Source organism: Bidens hawaiensis, unplaced genomic scaffold, assembly GCF_021521415.1.
Source record: "Bidens hawaiensis isolate Kalapana, Puna unplaced genomic scaffold, B.hawaiensis_p1.1 tig00040203_1, whole genome shotgun sequence".
Classification (NCBI taxonomy): Eukaryota; Viridiplantae; Streptophyta; class Magnoliopsida; order Asterales; family Asteraceae; genus Bidens; species Bidens hawaiensis.
The window spans coordinates 61,369-85,641 of NW_027497102.1; the positions used below are offsets into that span (position 1 = coordinate 61,369).

At 33.8% G+C, this 24,273-nt stretch overlaps 1 pseudogene; it reads left to right on the forward strand.

Annotated features, from left to right (window-relative positions):
- Positions 1-806: 806 nt before the first annotated feature.
- LOC143591952 (SNW/SKI-interacting protein A pseudogene) lies at positions 807-21,363 on the forward strand (annotated as a pseudogene).
- The last annotated feature ends 2,910 nt before the right edge of the window (positions 21,364-24,273 follow it).

Here is a 24,273-nt window from a genome sequence, read left to right on the forward strand (position 1 = left end):
TTGCCAATGGTCCAACCTTTCAACTATTTTTTCTCTCAATGAACCTCCGTTAAAAAACACTTAGCGTCGTTAAGTGTTTTTCTGAATTTCAAACCGATATTTTAGAGATTTTAATCATAGAAAGTATACGAGTCGACTAATATAAATTTATCTTGAAAGGGGATTAAATGAATTTTGGTCCCTTACCTTGCATCTATATCTATAATATATGAATTATCTATAATCTATAAATTAATAACAGTTTTAATAACTTGCTTATGAAGTTACTTGCCTTGGCGTGCAAGGCAAGGCACTTATAGAGATCGTATAAATACCCCCCAGTCAATTAAAATAATATCAAGATATGTCTGCTACTTTGAAGGATGTTTTTCCGCATGCGAAATCGTCGTCTGCAGCGATATGGTATGATCACTCAAGTGATCTCAAGTGATCCATGGTTTAAGCAAAGATATGGTGGCGGTGTTGCTATTAAAACCAATACGGTAGCATTGCCAGAAAGATCCAAGGACCCGCTGCTGCCTGGGAAAAGAACAACACTGGCGGTTGGTGTCGATGAGCGTGGCAATTTAGCATTTGATGCTATCGTGAAACAAGACGAAAACGCTACAAGGATTGTTTATTCACAGCACTGAGATCTCATTCCCAAGATTCTGAAATTAGATGAATATCAAGATTCATCAAAACAAGACGAAATTAGATGAATATCTCGGTGAGCGTGGCAATTTAACATTTGATGCTATCGTGAAACAAGACGAAAACGCTACAAGGATTGTTTATTCACAGCACCGAGATCTTATTCCCAAGATATGTCTGCTGCTTTGAAGGATGTTTTTCCACATGCGAAATCGTCGTCTGCAGCGATCTGGTATGATCACTCAAGTGATCCATGGTTTAAGCAAAGATATGGTGGAGGTGTTGCTGTTAAAACCAATCCGGTACCGTTGCCAGAAAGATCCAAGGACCCGCTACTGCCTGGGAAAAGAACAACACTAGCGGTTGGTGTCAATGAGCGTGGCAATTTAGCATTTGATGCTATCGTGAAACAAGACGAAAATGCTACAAGGGTTGTTTATTCACAGCACCGAGATCTTATTCCCAAGATTCTGAAATTAGATGAATATCAAGATTCTTTAAAACAAAAGGATATGATTGAGAAAACCAAACTAGAAACAACTAAAGCTCTTGTAAACATTATGCTAGCTAGTCATGTTGCACAATCCCAACATTCTTCAAAGTTTATAAAGTATAAACACTCGGGTGCAGGCACAATAAAAAGGGTCTTGTATTGTTTAAGCAACACTCCATCACGTTGGCATCGCTCATGCCGTTTTTTCTCTCATTGTTTCAAACACGGGTGTAAATGTGGGAGAGATTGGTCATTTTTTTGCGCATTGCCTTCCCTTTGTTGGAGACGGAATCCTCCCCGCGGTAGAAACCTGACACATCGTAGCAAAGAACTTATTACATATTTCTTCCCAAAACTCAGTTGTATGTTTATCGTCACCTTCGATACAAATAAAAACTTAGTATTAGTCAACAAAAAAATAAAACATTAAATACATATAAATATTTTTATAATTTACCTTCAATTGAGTATTCGGATGAGTCAATCCACACACGCGCCAATGCCATTTTTTCACCCGTTTCCCACTTTTGTCTTTCGGCTTTTTCGTTAGTTGTTTGACCGCAACATGTTTCTTTTTATTATTTTGTTTACGATGAACTTGCGGTTCGGATACTTGGGTTTCGGGTATTTGTGTTTCGGGTGTTTGGGTTTCGGGTACTTGCGAAGACATATACGATATTGGTTGTCGAAAGAACATATCGGTGGTAAACGGTTGCATGGGTGGAGGCATTACGGGTCGATGTTGGTTGGCAAAGAAAGGGTTGTTAAGGTCATTGTTATTTGAGAGCAAATTAGCCCATCACCTTTGAGCCGTGCCCCTCAGCGGTGTTCCGCCCCACCTTCGGCACCCCCCTAAACCGTGCCCCTCAGCGGTGTTCCGCACCATCCATGCCCCAAGTGAGCCCAATAAGGCGCCTATAGCGAACTGTCCTATGGAGATCTTGGCGCTTAACACTATATATTTTAAATTGAAATTTATGATTTACGCTACAACCTACAAGGGTAACGTAAAACTCAGCTGCCTAAAGTTTCAATCCTTTTTTTTTTTGGTAAATAGTTTTAAGACATTGTTTTTCAGATTAATTCAACCGGTCCGTCTTAGTTAATATTGAAAACATTAATTTTAATATTCCATGACTTCTGAAAATAATAGTTTCTGACAAAAAGCTCTAACAATAGTTTTGAAACCATTTTTTTCCTTCCTTATTTTCTCCACCTGCCATTATAAATTATTTAAGTTTTACTTTTGTGGCAAAAGGTTAAGTGAATCAAAGTTTTAAATAAAGCTGTGGGCCAAAAGAAAAATATTTAAAACTTATATCACAAAACTCTAAAAAATCAAACTTCTAAAGTTGCATTTATATGTATAGTATTAGAGCTCAACGTTCATAAACTAATTGTTATTAATTATAGATATAGATATAATACCTCGAAATAACAGTCCAACAACGAGAGGGATCACATATAAAGACAAAACGTGGTTTCAAAAAAGACATGTAACGGCAATTATCGCGTGAGAGGGATCACATATAAAGACAAAACGCGGTTTCGAAAAAGACATGTAAAGGCAATTATCGCGTGGACCCCTCAAAATCATACCAACAGAGATCACCTGGATAGCGACATGGAATATGGGATCACTGAATAAAGTACATTATTCGATACCCACTTTCCCGAAATTTTGGCATCCATACGACACCCATACCATCTTGAGTAGGGCTGTTCACGAACCGAACCGAACCGAACGCGGCATGCTCATACTTGGTTTGGTTTGAAAGCGAGCCGAACCGAGCGGATTGAATTTAAAGAAACGAGCGAAATCTTTACGCTTGAACTTGGTTTGGTTTTGAAACCGAGCGGCTTGGTTCGGTTTGGATTTGCTTGATTTCGTACAAAGTTTCCAATTTTAAATTTCTAAAACTTCAAAATATCATTAATTCAAGACCTTCAACTCTAAATTGGCTAAACTTTCACCTTTAAAATGTATAAAACTCATAGTTAACAATAAAACATATATATAAAACGAGTGACTATGGTTTAAATTTGAACTTTGAATTCAACACAAAAGAGGGAAATTTTAAAAACTTAAAAAAATAGTATACTTTTATATATATACATAGAGTTTATATATAAAACTAATATATAAAAATTAATTCGAGCAAAACGAACCGAACCAAACCGAGCGAGGCTTTGCTCGTGCTTGGATTGCTTTTAAACCGAACCGAGCCGAACGGCTCACTTGCAAACCGAGCCGAAATCGAACGATGAATAAGCGGCGAGCGACGAGCAGTTTGGACAGCCCTAATACCATATAGAGATAAAACATTTGGTACCGAGTATTAGTATCAGCACCAATACTGTAAAACTCTTACAATATTCAGTATCTATTTTTACAAAAATTTTGTATCGGCCCGATACCAGTATTGGTCTCATTTCTAGACAAAAGAGACTGGTTTTGTATCCTAAGTGGTCATTAACTTGGTTATTTTTTCATTAAAATCGCCAAAAAATAACAAAAGATATTTAATGTACTATATTTAAAAAAATTGATATATATATATATATATATATATATATATATATATAGGGGATGGTTCAAGAGAGAAATGATATTATTGCAAGAAATGTAAGCAATGAATATGAACCACTAGTTTTGTTATAAGTTTTAATTTTTTAAAGCTAAATAAAGAAACTATTAATTATTCTCTTTCTTCAATTAATATAACTAATAAATCATAATACTTATTTATTTAATTAATATAACTAATTAAATTATTATAATTAGAAAATATTAAGAATTCATTTATTTTTATAACTTACTTTTTGTTTCTTGAACTTTTATCCTACACAAGTGTAATTTATTCATACATTAAAAATTCTTTCTATCCAAAACTAATTTCTTCCAACTCAATATATTAATATCCATCAACACATACTTACACTATGATGAATAATACCAAAAAACAATTTTACATGTGTTTGCATTAGATATCAACAAAAAACATACAACCTACACAAAATCGTATAATCTACACTTGTTCTAAGAATAAGACAACATATAACCTACACACGAAAAACATTTAACCTACACACAAAATTCATCATCAATATACACACGCACACGAAAACATATAACCTACACACGAAAATTTTATCTTACACAAATACAATTTATTCATACATTAATTTCTTTACAAAACCAATTTCTTTAAATTCAACATATCAATATCCATCAACACGTAGTTACATTATGATGAATAATACAAAAAACTATCTTACACATGATTGTATTAAATGTCAATAAAAAATATACAACCTACACAAAAACATATAACCTACACTTGTTCTAAGAATAAAAAAACATATAGCTTACATACGAAAAACATATGACCTACGCATGTGTAGGGTATGTGTATCTTTGTGTAGTTTATATAACTGTTGATGTCGAATTACATATGTAAGTTATATTCTTTTTGTATGTTGTACGTTTTTATTGCTCAAAACAAGTGTAGGTTATATAACTTTGTGTAGGTTGTATATTTATTGAACTTAAAACGTTGATATATGCTAATATATTGAGCGGAAATTATTTTTTTAATGTAAAGGAATAGTATTATATGAATAAATTGTATTTATGTTAAATAAAATGAAGAATGTGTAAATAAAAATAAAACTAAAGTAATGTTTTTATCTTTTTAATTATTATAGTTAAATGAGTTAGATATATTAATTAAAGATATTTATTATGGTTATATTAGTTGTATTAATTGGAGAGAGGGAGTGCATTTATTGTTTCATTTACATCTTTTTTATTTATTTTTAAATATTTAAAACTTAAAATAAAAATAGTGACTTATATTTATTTCTCTCATTTCTTGCAATAATTTAATTTCTTTCTTGAACTTAAACATATATATATATATATATATATATATATATATATATATATATATATATACATATATATATATATATGGCAGGGTTAATGTAAAAAACAATAATTTTGTGAGAAGCATAAGAAGAGATCTAGACCTTTGGATCTAAGATCTAGCGGTTGAGATTAGTAGTTTTTAAAAACCGTATAGTTTCCTATTTATATGGTATAGTTTCCTATTTAGATGGTTTGCTTTATTTTAAAACATTCTCACACTTCTCACAAAACAATTGTTTTTATATGAATCCTCTTCTCTCTCTATATATATATATATAAACGAAAACATAAAAATCCTACGTGTCGCGATGTGGTCGCCCCATTTTTTTGGAGTCACCAGATTTGCTTGATTTTTAAATGGAGGCTTCTCATGCATTTAACCCGGATTCATGGGTGTGGGTCTTACAAACCCAGATATTTCTTAAACGAATTATAACATCTCATTAAATTAAAAATTATTCTCACCAAATTATTGATGTAAAAATCCTATAAAATAGGATATAATAAAAATTGATATTTTATTTATTTTAAAAAAGATATATATATTATTTAAATTAAAAAAACCAATTTGATAGTAAAAAAAATAAACGGGTCTTGGATATCATCAAACCATAAGTATATTTATTAACTTTCATAAATATTATTTATAATTAAAAAACCAATTTTATAGTAAAAAAAATAAACGGGACTTGAGTCTCATCAAAACCATATATCTTTTAAACCGGGTTATAACATCTCATTTATTTGTTAAACAATTTATCATCAAACCATAAGTATATTATTAACTTTTATACAATAAAAAAATATAAATTCAAAAAATAAATAAATATTAGAACAAACAATATAAAACAACCCCCGTAATACGGGGGATAAAAACTAGTATATATATATATATATATATATATATATATATATATATTGAATGTGAATCAAACCATTTACCGGGGTTAAAATTTTTAAAACCGATAAACTAAAAACTTAAAAAAAAAATTAGCAGTGAACCAAACTGATAACTTTTATGGTTTTAAACTAAACCTTATAACATTTTACATTTAACTTTCAAGAATAGTAGAGCACATAATACACCAAATGATGGTAGACCTAATAAATAATAATTAATAACTATTTTTCTTTTCAATTTCTTTTCCTCTTTTCAATAATAATCAAATTAAAAACAAAGTAACAAGCAAAATTGGCTGTAAAGTCTCGTTTTGTCCAAGCAAGTTCAAAGCAGTTGGGCCCAACAACTTGTATCGGTCCATGTGTAAAATTAGGGCTTGTTTCCCAAAGTTATCAATTCTCAAGTGATTCTCTTACTTATACTTAAGAAAGAAGGATATAGAAAGACTCATTTTCTTTTTCCATTCATTTTTTCTACTCTCCTCTTATCTTCTTTCCCTTTTCAATTTGAAAGGATGGAATTTAGCCCCAAAACTTCCATCCCTTTATCTTCTATTCCTTTCACTTTCTTTCCGTTCACTTCTCTTCTATTATTTCATTATGTAAACTCGGGTACAGAGCGTAAAAGCATTCACAACCCATCCATAATGCCCTTCCACATTTGTAAAACAATCTTCTAAAAACAGATTACATCCAAACCACCATTCTCTATCCTAACTCTATATATTTTAAAAAAATTTATAAATGTTACAGTAATTTTTTATACTTGAAAAGCTATTATTCATTCTTCATCAAATTATGGTGAGGCTATAAAAGCGCGGATTTTAGCAAAAAAAGGTTTTTGAGTACTATAAAGATAAAAATTGGGAATAAGATGAGAGAGGTTTTTAGAAAGAGCCCTTATTGCCTCCACCACTCGCTAGGAAACGACCAAGAACCCCAAACTGGTTTATACATCCTTTCTCGCCGTCACATCCATCATCATCTCCGCCACACCTCTTTGCTGGAATAACGAATCACCGTATCGAGAAAAACAAGGGTGAATCTGAAAGAATCATGGTTGGTGGTCATCTTAATAATTAGGTCAATATCTTGTATATCAATACTGGTTATGATAATAATTTGAATACCAAATTTAAAGAGATGGCAAATTTTATCAAGATTATGAAAGATTTGAATACCAAATTTAAAGAGATGACAAATTTTATCAAGATTATGAAAGATGATGTAAAAGAATACAAGATTATGAGAAACAAAAAGAGATTGAAGAAACCACACAACAAACAAAATAAGCTTTTGATAAGGTAATAAAGGATGATGTAGAAAATATGAATATGATCACAAACGATAAGATAGTGAAGAACCCACGCAACAAACAAAAGAAGCTTTTGAAAAGATCGTAAAAGATGATATAGAAGGATACGAAGATGATCACAAACAATAAGATATTGAAGAAACCACACAAGAAACAATAAAAGCTCTTGAAAAGATTGTAAATGTCCAAACGCAATGTCAAGATTCAAAGCTTATTAAAATACATACATGCGAGGTGAAGTGGTGGTCAGGAGATATCAGAGATGTGATTTATAGTTAAATTATAATGTTAGAAATAGAGGATGAGATGTGAATATCATAAGGGGCCGTTTGGTTCGCATAACGTTTATGAAGAAATTTGAATGTTTTTGTTAATTTAAAGTGCAAAATATAAACTAAACACTTCTAAGTTAAGAATTTTCACTTGAATGCAAACTTTTAAATATATCAAGACCGGACCGTGAACACCCCTACTATTTAATGCTTGAATAACACTCCGGAATTGGTCCATTCGACTTGGCGACGGGCCAAACTTGAGAAATCTATTTTAACCAGCATGCTTTGACTAGTACTAAAAAACAAATTTCTGACTGAACTTGAGTCACCAAAGCAAACCCGCCAGGCCTATCAAAGTAGTATAAATGATTAAAATAATTACCATACCATCTATGTTTGACATCTAAATCCCCAAAACACATATAATCAATCAGTACACACTTTCAAAAAAGAAAAAGAAAAAAAAAAGAAAAATCCATCAAACATCTCTATATATAACAAAAGAAAAAAGGTTCTGACACGTGTCACCCCCATATTCATTTGGGACACGTGTCAGCCTAAGGTTTCATTTACTAACGTGTTTATCAATAAGCCTATCCACGCATTCTCTTTCTCTTTCATCAAATCTTCTCAAGGAAACAATAAAAGCTCTTGAAAAGATTGTAAATGTCCAAACGCAATGTCAAGATTCAAAGCTTATTAAAATACATACATGCGAGGTGAAGTGGTGGTCAGGAGATGTTGTCGACCAGAGATATAAGAGATGTGATTTATAGTTAAATTATAATTTTAGAAATAGCGGGTGAGATGTGAATACCCTAAGGGGCCGTTTGGTTCGCATAATGTTTATGAAGAAATTTGAATGTTTTTGTTAATTTAAAGGAATTGGAATTAATTCCATCTCAAATTTTAAACATGTTTGGTTGGTAATTTTATAAAAGGAAATTGAATTGCTAAAAACCAAAATGATAAAATTACCCCTAATTAACCTCATTTATTCAAACTTCTTCCTGGAAGTTCATCATTGACGGTGGAAAAAACTTATAGCAAACTGATGCTTATAGGAAGAAAATTAAAATTCTTGACATGTTTTAACATTGCAAATAAGAGGCGTGAGTCCTGATTAAACTTTTTTTTGTTTAATTTATTTCTTTACCGAATACTAAATTTCCTCACATCTGTATGGCAATTAATTCGACATCCAACGTCGACTTTCTATCCTTCATGACGTAATTTCAATTTTTTTTTGTGTTGATTAATGTCACACCCCGACCAAAGGCGGAAAATGCTGGGGTGCAACGTGATTGGACAAATACACAAGACACTATTAAAGTGAAAATATTTAATCAACTCATTTATGTCATAAATCAATAAACAACACATCTTGGTCATACAAACAAATTGAACAATCAAGTAAACAAATATATTGTTCGTTTTACTAATATCCTAATAGTCTTGTTAACGTTTTCCGACAAGTCCTCAAGTCGATAAAAGTCAAATCTGTAACAATGCATAAAATAATATTTTGTCAAAACGTATGTTGGTGAGCAATTTCATAGTTGAGTATATATAATATGAGCGAAATCCACAAAGGTATATGAGACTATAAATAAAAGCATCAATCGTGGCATATAAAACATATGTAAATGAGTATCCTTTCTTCTCGGTAACAACCGACATACTCGGATAATGAGGCCCTATTCTACTAGCACAAGGCTAAGTATTTAGGGGAGCGTATGATCATACTTAACGAGGCTCAACAAAAACATAAAAATAAACACTCGCGCACGTAAAGCATATGAGGCATATAACACACAAAAGAGCAAGTATTCCAAGTATCATATACCCTAAAGTTTGTGGTTTAAGAAAAGTGTATAATAAATCATTCTTGTTTTGAATAAGTATGCATGTTACCCCCAAAACACAAAAGGGAAAACGGGGATGAAATGTACTCACCTCGATTGACGAATCGAGAGATAATAAATGATCGAAATGTAGAAAGCTTGCGAACGAAACGAACGAATCCAACTTGAAAGCTTATTCGAAGTCGGAGGTGAGGAAAGGGCCGCCGGAGACGAGCTGCTGCCAGAGAGAAAGAGAAAGAGAACGAGAGAGAGAGTGACGGGAGAGAGACGGAGTGACGGAGAGAGAGACGGAGAGAGATAGGGAGAGCCGAGAGAGATAGAGATAGACGGTGAGATAGAGAGCGATAAAGAGAGAGACGGGGAGAGAGAGAACGGAGGCGGAGAGAGACCACGGCGGCCGGAATTCCGGTCTCCGGAAAAACGAAAACCGACGGGAAGGGGTACCGGTTGCCGGAAAAAGCGAAACAGAGGGGAAGGGATGATGGTGGGGGGTTTTGTGGTGGTTTGCTCGCCGGAAAACGAGCGGAGGGAAAGAGGGGTTGCTGGAGCAGACCTAGGTTGTGGCGGCTGGGTTAGATGAGTTAGAGTTAGGGTTTGTGATGGTGCGTCGGAGGTCGGTGGTGGTGCGTCGGAGGTCGGTGGTGGTGCGTCTGAGGTTGGCGTCGCCGGAATTGATTCCGGCCGCCGGAAAACGGCTACAAAGGTGGGTGGCGGCTGGTAGTTTGTTTGAATAATATGGTAGGGTTAGGTTTAGTTTGGTTTATATATGTATGCATATTTTTCACAAAAGTCCCTCAAGTTTCAATCATGTTTAAAACGAGTTAAAAGGTTTCTAAAGCTTATAACTAGTTTACGAAAATCATTTTAAACCCTCTATGTTTTCTTAACGACACTATAATATGACGAACATCGTTTTATGGTCGAGGTATATAATAATGTTATACAATAATTATATAAGCTTTTAAAAGTATTGTGTCGGGTTTACAATATGAAAGTTTACAAAACGAATATAAATCGAGACTCAAGTTTGACGAATGTCACAGTATCCCCAACTTTTTAGAAATTTCGTCCCGAAGTTAAAATAAACTTAAAGAAAATAAAATAATTATTAACGAATATTGTCTTTAGTAAGATAATTGCATGAACAAATTTTAAGCAAAAGAATAACGTCAAATCCTAGCATGACTCGAAAAACGCTACAAATGATAAACACGATAAAGGCACTTATATATAGAATGTACCAATGGCGTATCCACCATGCCTTTATCACGATTCGCATTTCCATCGTTTTTCCGCTATCATTCTCGGGTCTGAGTTATCGCACACAAGCGTACTTACTACGGCTTCCATATGGGATTTCGATAATTAAGTGTGCACCCATAATTATTTCGATCGTCGTATGCTCCACATGGTTCGTTCCATTGTGTGGTTTAAGAGACATATTTATTTTGAAATCTTTAAATAATAGATGTGTAAATAAATTTGTTGAATTTTTCCAATATTGACAAAACTGTACTAGCGGTTGAGAATTTCGGGATTGACTTTTTAATAAGTAGGAAAATGGGATACATAAATGAAACAGTTTAAAGTCTTAGAATATAAACCAAGGCGAAAATAACAATTCGGCTTAAATTAAGTAAACATGATCAAATAAATAAAAATAAATAAAATTTAGGGTAAACAATATGGAATAAGATTCGAAGTCAGAAGTCATCAAGATAATTACCAAAGTCTATAAATCGAGGTACTAAATGAAACCCGATAAATAGGAATGAAAAGTCCAATAAATGATCACATAAGGTTGGGATAAACGATTATACAACTTGCAATAACGTCGTACGATGAGTTTCACACGTGAAAAAAATAATAATAAAAATCTTGGGGTTATAAGTTATTTAGAATACGATTGCGTGAAATCACGAGAATGAGGTGAGTTTCTTTGGGGTGACGCATACGTGTATCAATATAAATAAAATAGTATTTGATTAACAACCAAAACAATCAATGAAATGTGATAAAACATGAATACGACGACTATTGTGAAACTATTTATATAATCGTCATTATAATAACGGTTTCTAATAGCGCCAAAACTTGTAGACAGCCACACATAGGTCGTTAATGGATTAGATGAAATGATGTAAAATAATGCATAGAATCTTGTCTTGCTTGAAAAGCATAAATGCTCAAATATGACTAACAAAATTTATGAAATATCGTTTGAAAAATAAACAAAAAATTTTTTTTAGCGAACTTGAGGTTTCAAAAGTATCACACAAATTGTCATAGAATAACTTGAATTCGGTCAAAATCAAAACACCAAAATGAAATCTCATGTGCATAATATTGTCGTCGAAACATCTTATCAATGAAGAAAAATCGCAATAATTGTGTGACTCGAATTAATGACTAAATATGTAAATCACGTTTTATATACTCATTGAAAATATAAGAATAACATCGAAAATGAAATCTCAAGTAAAGTCGTTTTATTGTTTCCAAGAAAATGAATATAATAATATCAATATATCGCTGTATCGCGTCGCTAGAGAAACGTTTTGATCATTATCAAGTGTAAATCTTGTAAGTCAAATTTGTTAAAAGGAATTTGTATGCATAAAGCGGTTGTGATGAAAATAATTTATGAAGAATTGATGCTTGCGTTAATAAGATGTTATAATTCGCATAAGTCGTTATTGGACAAAATTTGTGTAACAATGTAAAATATTTATAAACATGTCCCCAAAGATTTGTAGAGTCATGATCATTGAGTTTTTGCAAAATGATGAGAGTTGAAATTTGTTATTGAATAAATCTCGCATTCAACAATCAAAATGAAACCTCGTATTTAAAAAAATTACTAAGAGATTTATCACCTTAAGTGACAATATTTAAAACCTTGAAATCACGCATATAATCGTTTAATAATCTTTTTAAAAACAATTCCTCATATTAAAATTTTGTTGTCATGACAATACCATATATATATTTTTAGAGTTTATAATTTAAAAGTGATTATTTGAACACATGAGGTTGTTATAAATACACTAGTTGTATATATATAAATAAAAAAAATCTGAGAAAAACGAAGCTTGCATGTGTAGGGAGAGGTTTTAAGCTTCGTATGGTGAATGGTTTGGATTTTTTTTTTTTTTTGTGGTAAGTGTGAGTGTTTAGGTCCGTTTGGATAGTTGAGTTTTTTTCTTGAGTTGAGTCGATGAGGTTTGTTGAGTCTAGGTCTTTTGAGTGAGTTAGGCTTGGATGATTTGTGTGAGTAGTGGTTGGGCTAATGGGTGAGGTTTTTGCTTATTTGAGCTCGGGTTAAGTTGATAAGTTGGATAGTTTGATCTTGGCTAGTTTGGGTGGAGGTTTGGTTATACATGTATTTTGTAAAGAGCGTTTAGGTTGCTATTTGATATCAAATTCCATGTTCGATGGGAACGGTGTGGCGATATGGTTTGTGACTCGACGTAGCGTGGGTCAAAGGGTTTTGAGTCATAGTGGGTAAACTTTGGTTTGTATATGTTCAAGGCATTTGTGAGTGTGTTTTTCGGTGTCTTTGAAGTATTAGAATAGTGAGTTTGATAGGTTTTCGTGGCGTGGGAGTGTCGGTATTTAAGGCATTTTGTTGGGTTAGTGTTGTACATCTTGGATTTTGCATGGGGCTTGGGTAGGTGAGGATATAACGTTGATGTGTTAGGTTTCGTTCATATTGAGGAAAGGTTTGAGTGCTCGGGAAATTTTTGAAGTGGGATGGTGGTTTGATTTAAGGTGGTAGTTTGAGGTGGGATACAGGTGTTTGAGAACTTGTGGTTGTGTATAGGGAGATTTTCGATTAGTAGTAGGTATTAAATTGAAAATATCATAATTTATAAATGATGTTTGAAATGTCCATGAAAATGTTGATAATTAAAATTACAAGTTAATATATATATATTATATAATTAGAATTTTTTTTTTTACTTATGAGGAATTTAAAATACGTAAATTGAACGTCAAAATTGGTTATGAGGTCTCAATATTAAATGATGAATGTCGTTTTTGTGAATACAAAGTTGCGAAATAAAAATTTTCTTTTACCAAGTTCATTATTTAATGTGGTGTAACAAAAATATTATAGTAAGTTAAAATGACCGGCATTATAAATCGAGATATCCCGAGCAAACTATTTTTGTCTTTAAAGTAAAATTTATATGAAGTTTTGCATGAGAGTTCCAAGAAGATTACAAGCTATAAGTTTGTGACTTTCTTGGAAGATCATGACAAAACTATCATAAAAATTTTAAAACGCGGAAAATCGTATGATTTAAATTTTTATTTGCGAAAATTTATAACGAACCAAATATTGCATGATGAAAGTTGTTATGAAAATAAATTTGGGTAGCGAATTTTTTTTTACCACGTGTATTATATAACGTAGTATAATTAAAAATGTCGTGAGAAGTTTAAATAATTAAAATTATGAAGTGATTGTCCAAAATTAACAGAATAGTTATAAAAATAAAATTTTATAAAATTTTTATACAAGGACTTTAAAGACAATTTAAAGTTTATACAATAGGAAAATTTACTTGAAAATTTAAGGTGAAATTTATTATAAAACTTTCTTAATATGATGAAATTTATATAATAAAGATTTTGTATGTAAATAAACTTAATGAAAATAAATAGCATATTAAAAAATCATTATGAATAGATCGAACTAGCTTTATATATACAAACATATATTTTTAACTTATATCAAATAGATCATAATGAACGAAACTTGTAATAAAACCATTGTGATATCAAAATGAGAAAATTGGTGTAAAACTTTACTATATAAAATCGAGATATAAAAGAATTTTTAACAATAAATAAAAAAAAATATAACATTTATAAATGTAAGCTTGTGATAAGGATTTATAACAAAATAAAGGGAAAATGGTTTAAATTCTCGAAATGTAATAATAATGTTTTAAGATTTAAATGCGGAAAAATCGTGCATGAACCACCATGACTTGATATTCCGACACTAAAAACCTTTATTACAAAAATACCATGTTGGAGTCTAAACGTGTAGCAAAAATAATAAATTAAAATACAGTGTCATGCCAAAACACTAGTCCACGAAATCACCGTAGTTCTATTGTCTTAACACCGAAAATTAGGATAGCGGGCGGAACGCTCGCATTAGACTACTTAAAGTGGTCATCTCATATGAGACGATCTTTAAGGATATTTGAAACAACGGGATCCAAGTTAAGCTCGTGATACATAAAACACAATAAAAACTAACGTTTTTGCGTATTAAGGCAATGATACCTTGGAGTACTATAAAGTGTGTTTATGTGTATAAATAAAATTAAACAAAAGTAAGGTAAGGATACCTTAGTAGTTTCGAGTATTTGTGTATATATACAATTTGATGAAATAAATAAGTATATAAATAAACAAGTGTATTGAACAATCAAGTAGGGTAAACATGTATAGGCAAACATGTATAACGACCCTAAAGTAAAGACTATACTAGGTCGTTACGTCTAACCACCTATCCTATAGTCTTGTGGCTCTGATACCAATCTGTCACACCCCGACCAAAGGCGGAACATGTCGGGGTGCAACGTGATTGGACAAATACACAAGACACTATTAAAGTGAAAATATTTAATCAACTCATTTATGTCACAAATCAATAAAAAACACATCTTGGTCATACAAACAAATTGAACAATCAAGTAAACAAATATATTGTTCGTTTTACTAAATCCTAATAGTCTTGGTAACGTTTTCCGACAAGTCCTCAAGTCGATAAAAGTCAAACCTGTAACAATGCATAAAATAATATTTTGTCAACACGTATGTTGGTGAGCAATTTCATAGTTGAGTATATATAATATGAGCGAAATCCACAAAGGTATATGAGACTATAAATAAAAGCATCAATCGTGGCATATAAAACATATGTAAATGAGGATCCTTTCTACTCGGTAACAACCGACATACTCGGATAATGAGGCCCTATTCTACTAGCACAAGGCTAAGTAGTTAGGGGAGCGTATGATCATACTTAACGAGGCTCAACAAAAACATAAAAATAAACACTCGCGCACGTAAAGCATATGAGGCATATAACACACAAAAGAGCAAGTATTCCAAGTATCATATACCCTAAAGTTTGTGGTTTGAGAAAAGTGTATAATAAATCATTCTTGTTTTGAATAAGTATGCATGTTACCCCCAAAACACAAAAGAGAAAACGGGGATGAAATGTACTCTCCTCGATTGACGAATCGAGAGATAATAAATGATCGAAATGTAGAAAGCTTGCGAATGAAACGAACGAATCCAACTTGAAAGCTTATTCGAAGTCGGAGGTGAGGAAAGGGCCGCCGGAGACGAGCTGCTGCCAGAGAGAGAGAGAAAGAGAACGAGAGAGAGAGTGACGGGAGAGAGACGGAGTGACGGAGAGAGAGAGACGGAGAGAGATAGGGAGAGCCGAGAGAGATAAAGAGATAGAGATAGACGGTGAGATAGAGAGAGATAAAGAGAGAGACGGGGAGAGAGAGAACGGAGGCGGAGAGAGACCACGGAGGCCGGAATTCCGGTCGCCGGAAAAATGAAAACCGACGGGAAGGGGTACCGGCTGCCGGAAAAAGCGAAACAGAGGGGAATGGATGATGGTGGGGGTTCTGTGGTGGTTTGCTTGCCGGAAAACGAGCGGAGAGAGAGAGGGGTTGCTGGAGCAGACCTAGGTTGTGGCGACTGGGTTAGATGAGTTAGAGTTAGGGTTTGTGATGGTGCGACGGAGGTCGGTGGTGGTGCGTCTGAGGTTGGCGTCACCGGAATTGATTCCGGCCGCCAGAAAACGGCTACAAAGGTGGGGTGGCGGCTGGTAGTTTGTTTGAATAATATGGTAGGGTTAGGTTTAGTTTGGTTTATATATGTATGCATATTTTTCACAAAAGGCCCCTCAAGTTTCAATCATGTTTAAAACGAGTTAAAAGGCTTCTAAAGCTTATAACTAGTTTACGAAAATCATTTTAAACCCTCTATGTTTTCTTAACGACACTATAATATGACAAACATCGTTTTATGGTCGAGGTATATAATAATGTTATACAATAATTATATAAGCTTTTAAAAGTATTGTGTCGGGTTTACAATATGAAAGTTTACAAAACGAATATAAATCGAGACTCAAGTTTGACGAATGTCACAGTATCCCCAACTTTTTAGAAATTTCGTCCCGAAATTAAAATAAACTTAAAGAAAAAAAATAATTATTAACGAATATTGTCTTTAGTAAGATAATTGCATGAACAAATTTTAAGCAAAAGAATAACGTCAAATCCTAGCATGACTCGAAAAACGCTACAAATGAGAAACACGATAAAGGCACTTATATATAGGATGTACCAGCGGCGTATCCACCATGCATGTATTAATGGATTTCAGGTCATAAGCGTTAAAGTACTTTATATGGACCTGTTGTGACACGGAATGAATACCCGGGATGTCCAGCTGCAAACCAATGAAATGATTGGAGTTTGCTGTAACAGAGTCCCATCGCGGTACGCGCTGGGCTTGCTGAGGGCCCCATAGCGTACCGCGATGGGAGATTAAAATATGTTGACTTTTGGTCAATCGCGGTACGCGATTGACCATGGAAGACCCCGTCACGTACCGCGACGGGAGGTGCAGACGGGATTTTTAGTTTATATCATTTTTTTCATCATATGAAACCCTAACTCCATTTTGACGACCAAGAAGGCGATTCCAACAGTCCAAGAAGGCGATTTCCACCATCATTTTTGTGCGTTAGCCTAGTTACTGAATGGTTTATAGTTAAAAAGTATTGTTAGATAAAAATAACTTAAATTGCAAAATAAAAAAAAATCCATATCTCACGACAATTTATTTGCTCTATTTCTCACACAAAGAGGGGAAAGCATCTTGATACGTGCTTTAATCAGCCGGTTATGACTCAAAACCAGTTTGACACAACCGACCCACCCATATTGTCAGCCGGCCGGTTATGACTTAAAACCCGCTTCAACTTGTGACAAGACACAACCGACCCACCCACATTGTCAGCCGTTCTCAATAGTAGAAAAAGATAAACTTACTAATTTCACCTTTATAGTCAATAGGCTCTCCAATAAAACTCAAATGATGAGGGCAAGTGTTTTCTGACAACAGTTAATCCAAAGTGGTTTCATCAAATATAAATTCATTTTTAATCAAAAGTGGCAACTGCAAGTCAAACCAAAAGTTAGATTATAGGAAGCAAATATAAATCTTTGGTAAATTTATAAACCATAAATTTAAGACTGTAAGATTTAAATTAAAGTGCAAAATATAAACTAAACACTTCTAAGTTAAGAATTTGCACTTAGAATGCAAACTTTTAAATATATCAAGACCGGACCGTGAACGCCCCTACTATTTAATGCTTGAATAACACTCCGGAATTGGTCCATTCGACTTGGCGGCGGGCCAAACTTGAGAAATCTATTTTAACCAGCATGCTTTGACTAGTACTAAAAAACAAATTTCTGACTGAACTTGAGTCACCAAAGCAAACCCGCCAGGCCTATCAAAGTAGTATAAATGATTAAAATAATTACCATACCATCTATGTTTGACATCTAAATCCCCAAAACACATATAATCAATCAGTATACACTTTCAAAAAAGAAAAAAAAAAAAAAAAAAAAATCCATCAAACATCTCTATATATAACAAAAGAAAAAAGGTTCTGACACGTGTTACCCCCACATTCATTTGGGACACGTGTCAGCCTAAGGTTTCATTTACTAACGTGTTTATCAATAAGTCTATCCACGCCTTCTCTTTCTCTTTCGTCAAATTTTCTCAAGGAAACAATAAAAGCTCTTGAAAAGATTGTAAATGTCCAAACACAATGTCAAGATTCAAAGCTTATTAAAATACATGCATGCGAGGTGAAGTGGTGGTCAGGAGATGTTGTCGACTAGAGATATCAGAGATGTGATTTATAGTTAAATTATAATTTTAGAAATAGCGGATGAGATGAGAATACCCTAAGGGGCCGTTTGGTTCGCATAATGTTTATGAAGAAATTTGAATGTTTTTGTTAATTTAAAAGAATTGGAATTAATTCCATCTCAAATTTTAAACATGTTTGGTTGGTAATTTTATAAAAGGAAATTGAATTGCTAAAAACCAAATGATAAAATTACCCCTAATTAACCTCGTTTATTCAAACTTCTTCCTGGAAGTTCATCATTGACGGTGGAAAAAACTTATAGCAAACTGATGCTTATAGGAAGAAAATTAAAATTCTTGACATGTTTTAACATTGCAAATAAGAGGCGTGAGTCCTCATTAAACTTTTTTTTGTTTAATTTATTTCTTTACCGAATACTAAATTTCCTTACATCTGTATGGCAATTAATTCGACATCCAACGCCGACTTTCTATCCTTCATGACGTAATTTCAATTTTTTTTTGTGTTGATTAAAGAATTGATTTTTGAAAGAGATTCTTGATAAAAAGATTTCGTCGTTGATTTTAATGGTTGTATGGGACTTGTCCCACATCGGTTGTATGGGCAACTGATGTGCGGTTTATAAGCCAAATGGGTTCTCTCACCTATCAGACTAGTCTTTTGGGTTGAGTTCTTCTGTTTGGCTTGTAACAGAAACAGACCATAATCCCAAAATCATTACTTTACTACTAAAATCAGTCAATTGTTGAGCAATAACGAGCAAGGTTGACCGTTGACTTACCACAATCATCACACTCTCATGGAACACTTGCGGTTCTTTCAGTGGCGGATCTAGAACATTAACTTAGTGGGGGTAAAAAATAAACCATGTAAAAATGTAAAGATAATGCAAATTTGTTTTTACAATCTTCAAACGCGACGGAGCATCTTTCAACCAACGTGGTTACTCCCCATCTTTCATTTTGAGAAGTTATGCTTACGTGCTTGGCAGAGTCCATTAAGACAATACTTTCTCCGTATCGCTTATCTATCTCGATGATAATTCAAAATTCTTTTCCCATCAACTGAATCCCAATAAGGATTATTTAAATTAGCTAGACTAGGTCCGGAGTCTCATTTATAATAATTGTTCCAATAATGAATTCAATCATTATCATTTTTTTATAACTGAATAAATTAAAAAATATAAACTTAAATCAATATTTACTTTAAAAGAAATCAAATCTCACAAATAAAAAACTAGATACAACATTGTTCATCCAGTTGGGAGAAGGTAAAAGGGGGCTAATTATTTTTTTAACAACACTAAAAGGGGACTAATTATATTTTGTAACAAATTAACACTACAAAATTTATACAATACATAAAACTATTGAAGGTTGAGTGGGTGACTTACCCCCCTCAACATAACTTCCATCCGCCAATGGGTTCTTTTATTGCGGTATGTCTAGGAGTACTTATTGGGTCTAATAATGGGGGGTTTTATTATCATCAACTTTGTTAATGGTGTATGGTGTATGCAAATAGCTTTGGCGTCTACCTTATGGTGTCGGGTTCGCATGACGCCAATCTTTTTTCACATTTTGTTTAAAGAGTATATGATCATTTATCATCAATATTGTTTGAAAGAAAATGTAATTATTTAAACCCAAAATAGTCCCATGCCATTAAAGTTTAAAACCAAGTCGGTTATATTCAATTAAAGCCAATTAGTCGGTTATAGTATTTACTTGTTGAACAAGCATGTTATTCTGTATATAAATACCTACAATATTATTAGTGATCCATATCATTATCCACAAACACTACGCACGATTTCCATAATCGAAATATCATCTCATCGTATTAGGGTATCTAATTAAGGTTTCATTAATAATAACTAAAGCTCTTGCGGGCATCATGCTAGCAAGTCAATCTCGAGATTCTTCAAAGTTTATAAAGTATAAACACTCGGGTGCAGGCGCAATGCAAAGAATGGTTAGGATGGTGGAAACGCCTGTTGACCCGGTAGAGCCTCCCAAGTTTAAACACAAGCGCGTCCCCAGAGGCAACCACTCCCCGCCTGTGCCGGTCATGCACTCCCCGCCACGACCGGTGACGGTTCAAGACCAAAAAGATTGGAAAGTCCCGCCTTGCGTTTCCAACTGGAAAAACCCTCAAGGGTACACGATCCCACTCGATAAACGCTTAGCTGCTGCAGATGGTGCAGGCAGGGGGCTTCAACAAGTCCAAGTTAATGACGGGTTTGCACGGTTTTCAGAAGCTTTATACGTAGCTGAACGGCATGCCCGCGAAGAACTTTGTATAAGGTCCAAAGTGCTAGAGGAGATGATGTTGAAAGAAAAAGATAAGAAAGAGCAAGAGTTACGTGCGTTGGCTCAAAAAGCACGGTCTGAAAGAAATAATCATGAGATGAAAGAGGTGAAACAAGAGCGGGTCCAAAGAGAGAAAATCCGGGAAGAAAGACGTAAAGAACGGGAGAGGGAAAGGCGGCTGGAGGCTAAAGATGGACCCGCCAAGGGGAAAAAGCGTAAGATCACCCGAGAATGGGACCGTGACATCAGTGAAAAAGTGGCTTTGGGTATGGCCTCTTTGGCTGCCGGTGCAGGCTGCGAAGTTATGTATGACCAGCGCGTGTTCAATCAAGAAAAGGGTATGGACTCCGGGTTTGGTTATGCAACCGATGATCGGTACAGTGTGTATGACAAGGGCTTGTTTACCGCCCAGCCTACTACTTTGTCCGCTTTATACAGACCAGTCAAGGATAGCACTATCGCTGACGACGAGATCAAGTATGATGAGAATAAGACTGGCCGCTTCACAGGTGCTGCTGCTGCGGTTGAGTTTGAGAGGGAAGATGCTGATCCGTTTGGTCTGGACCAGTTTATAACACGGGTTAAGGGATCAAGAAACCGACCGGGAGCGAGTGGATTAAGTGTTGGTTGCTAGTTTTGAATTGTTTTGTTTTGATGTTGGTTGAATGTATATTCAAGACAGACTTGTTACTTTTAAATAATATTGTATCAATTAATAAACTGATTCTCCATACTCGATTTTGTGCTTATTTTGTTTCTGATTTATTTTAAATGTTTTTATTGTTTATGGGAATGTTTTAATTCTCTGCAGTCTCTAGCATTGTTAGTTTTGACCTCCATTTGTGGTTTATTTTGATTGATCATGGAACTAAATTAAGTTAATATCTATATCTATACTACATATAAAAGATTTAGGATGGACAAAATTGTCTTTTGCTTATTTTCAGACGTTGTTAAACTTTTAAGAAAGAGACGCCGCTATATTTAATACGTTCATTCTCAGGCGTCTTTCCACTTGCTCTCCGGCGTCCTTCCGCCTACGTTAGTTTAAGTCTCCTGCCGGGGAAACGTTCCCTCTCCTTCTCCTTCAATTGGTGTCTGTTTCATGTTCAATTACGCATTTAAACTCTTTCATCCCCCCATCCAATTGGGAACACCTACATAAATTATTCAGGTATCAAATTGCATCTATGAGGTTTGATTTTTTTTTGAAATGGGGGCTAAATTACAAGGATTAATCACTTGGGGGGTTAGAAAAATATTTTTTTCAAAAGGGGGGTTGCCTCCATTTGTAATGGCGGGGAGTTTCAAAAGTATAGGGATGTCGGAGTTAGTTAGAGAATGTAAGAACTTTTAGAGGTACGAGATATCTCTCCTCCATTATCAATGGCGGGGACTGCAAAAGTATCTCCCTTTCTAACGGAGGGGAGTCTGAAAAAGGTATCTCCCCTCCATTTGTAACGGCGGGAAGTTTGCAAAAGGTGGAGAAGACTTTTTTTATTATCAATTTAAAATTAATCTTACACAACTAGGTTCAAGATTTTAAAAGTTAAAAATTTAAAAATAATATTAAGAAATAGTTTTTTTAAAACTTTGCATGTATTTCTTTAATAGTGATAAGTAATTTTCTTAACTAATTTTGTTTCATGCGTTGCAAAGTACTCACGTAAAAGAAAATTAGTCAAGAAAAAAAATTAGTTAAGGGGGTGTTTGGGATTGCTTCTTGAAATTGCTTATGGCTTTTTGGAGATCCAAAATGCCCCTCTAAAAGCACCTAAAAGCTCCAATTTGATGCTTTTAGGTGCTTTTGGATAGACATTTTGGATATTTTGCCTCTCCAAAAAGCTATAACCAATTTCAAAAAGCAATCTCAAACACCCCCTAAGAAAATCATGTATCACTATTAAAGAAATACACGCAAAGTTTTTAAAAAAAACTGTTGCCTAATATTATTTTTAAATTTTTAGCTTTTAAAATCTTGAACCTAGTTGTGTAAGACTAATTTTAAATTGATAATAAAAAAAGTCTCCTCCACCTTTTGCAAACTCCCCGCCGTTACAAATGGAGAGGAGATACCTTTTTCAGACTCCCCTCCGTTAGAAAGGGAGGGGAGATACTTTTGCAGTCCCCGCCATTGATAATGGAGGGGAGATACCTCGTACCTCTAAAAGTTCTTACATTCTCTAACTAACTCCGACACCTCTATATTTTTAAAACTCCCCGCCATTACAAATGGAGGCAACCCCCCTTTTGAAAAAAATATTTTTCCAACCCCCCCCCCCCCCCAAGTGATTAATCCTTATAATTTAGCCCCCCTTTCAAAAAAAAATCATGAGGTTTAGGTTTCAATTTCGTTTTCTGTTGTTTTTTAGGTTTTAATTTCATCTCTAATTATCATTCTTTTAGGGTTAATTAATTTTTTAAATTCGGGTCCGATTGAGGAAGAACTCTATAGATTATTTAGGTATCAAATTGCGTCTCAATTAACCATGTACTTTTTGTTGTTTGATTATAATTTAGGATATCGATGGTGTTTGATCAGTAATCTTGGAAGGCTAACCACGCTAATATTAACTTGTAACAATTTTATATCCTTATTTTTTTGATATGTTGCTAAGGCTCACTCTGTATGTAGGAGACTTAATAAAATTCTTTCTTTTTGGCAGACAATGAGATTGTTTCAATTTGCAAGCTTCATAAGATGAAATAATTAAATACCCTAGGTATGAAATATGCACTGGATTACTATATAAACTTGTTTGTTGAATTAACAACTTGATTTCTGTCTATGTGACCTGCATTTCATTCAAAGAATCCAATATCTATAATTGGTGAAACTCTGAGAAAGGTTATGTCAATTATAAAAGCAATTCATTTAAACAACATAACTTCAACTTAATATTGAAGCAAATATCTCCAATTTAGCAATTGATATAATTGGTCTTGGTGTTTTCAATTATGACAAAATAAAATACATGTGCTTTAACTGATGCAGTTTTGGAAGCGATCAATGACTCGAGAGATTCATAATTAATCAAAGACGATACACGAACCGAAGGTTCCAAGAACAATGTTATTTTAATAATAAACTTAATCAAAAACTTTCTAACAAATAAATCCTAACACCCTATTATCTAATAGAAGTAAAGGAGAAAGGTCGGTGCCACAAGATAATTTTTTAGTTTTTTATTGCTTTTTTGTTTTATTGTGATTTGACTTTTGGAATATTTTAATGATACTTTCTGGTATATATTTTCGAAGGTAGGAAACCCATGTAACAAAACTCTTTGGTAGATTAGCCAAAGTTAAGTGTTATTTTGGTTGTGTGGACTTAGGTTCGAAATTGGTACACTGGAGTAATATATAGCTTTTAAGCTTTATTTTTGATGTGTCGCTAAGCCTTTATTGGGCCAAGTGACGACACTGAACTTGTCCACGCCATTTCGATTTTCATTTTTAATATTGGTAGCATAACGAAAACCGATCGACCGTCAATTTTTTTACATGACGAAAACCAACTGAATTCGCGTAAACTTACCACGCCAACGTCTGGGACTGACAAGGTTCGGGTTTTG